The 1,427-nt window shown below is 35.0% G+C and overlaps 1 pseudogene; it reads right to left on the bottom strand.

The window, feature by feature from the left end:
- Window positions 1-457: 457 nt before the first annotated feature.
- On the bottom strand, window positions 458-1,001 carry LOC106559418 (annotated as a pseudogene).
- Window positions 1,002-1,427: the final 426 nt, after the last annotated feature.

Genomic DNA, 1,427 nt, shown 5'->3' with positions numbered 1-1,427 from the left:
GAAGCTGGGCAAAGAAGAACAGGAAAAAACAAAGACAATGACTGGGGAGCTGCAAGCTGAACAATTCTCAGAGTTCACCTATGGCTGGAAATATTCAAGTTCCCACTAGCCAAAGTACAGAAACATTGCTGAATGCATATGTATACCAAATGGAATTTTTTAGGGGCGAAAAACACAAAATCTAAATACAATTTTACTGGACAGAATTGAGAGCATATTAAACACTACCAAAGAAAAGATTAATGAATTTGAAAACATACAGAAGAAAAAAATCCAAAACAAAGAACAAAGAGAAAAAAAGATTGAAAAGTGTCAACAGTCTTATTGTCAAAAATGTCCACAATCTCAAAGGGCATAACACATATGTAACTGGAGTTCCAGAAGGAAAAGGAGAGAAAATATTAAAATACACAATGGCAATTTTAAAAATCCAAGTTTTTTGTTTGTTTGTTTTAACATTCTTAGTTTATTAATCCTTTCATGAAAAATCTGCACAATCAAAAAAAAAAAAAAAAAGAAAAGAAAAATCTGCACAATCACCACAGATAAAGCCACTGCAGAATCTTTACTCCTTCTGTTGTCCAATCTCCAGCTCACTTTTTGCCAGCACCAACGTTGGCTTTTGCAGTCCCCCTGACTTTCTTCATTCTGTTTTTGTGTTCTTTGTGCTGTTTTCTTAAAGTCTTTTTCTTCTCATATAGGCCATGTCTTGCAAGTCTATGTTTGGGTTCATTTTTCTTTGCATAATCCAAGGAATCATGAATCGTGCCAAAGCCAGTTGTCTTGCCACCACCAAAATGGGTTCTGAATCCAAATACAAATATGACATCTGGTGTGGTCTTGTACATTTTGGCTAGTTTTTCCCGAATTTCTGTCTTAGGTACTGTTGCCTTCCCGGGGTGAAGAACATCAATGACCATCTGTTTCCACTGAAGCAGTCAGTTGGTCATGAACTTCCTGGTCCAGATAGTTACTGTGTCATTCATGATGGTGGCCTAGTTTCAAGCAGCTGGGGAGGAAAAGACTAAAAATCCAAGTTTTGATGGAATCTATAAAATTATAGATGTAAGAAGGCCAATGAACCCAAAAAGGATAAACACATAAAAAAAAGTATCAAGAGAAATCATAATCAGATTGCCAAAGGGTAAAATGATAAGCAGAAAATATTAGATGTTGCACAGAGAAAAAGAATGAGAACAAAGAGAAAAATTATCATGGACTTCTAATCAGAAATTATGCAAACCAGAAGATAGTAGAGTGGTAACTTCAAGGAATAAGAGATAAAAGCTATCACCTAAAATGTTACAACCAGAGAAAATATCTTTCCAAAATAAAGGTGAAACAAAGCTTTTTATTTCAAACAAACAAAAGCTGAAAAGAAGTTGTCGCCACCTGACCTTTACTACAAGAAATGTCAATGAAAGTTC

The sequence above is a fragment of the Canis lupus genome, chromosome 10 (assembly GCF_011100685.1).
Source record: "Canis lupus familiaris isolate Mischka breed German Shepherd chromosome 10, alternate assembly UU_Cfam_GSD_1.0, whole genome shotgun sequence".
NCBI lineage: Eukaryota > Metazoa > Chordata > Mammalia > Carnivora > Canidae > Canis > Canis lupus.
The sequence above is the reverse complement of the archived record's forward strand: the minus strand, read 5'-3'. Positions and strand labels throughout refer to the sequence as shown.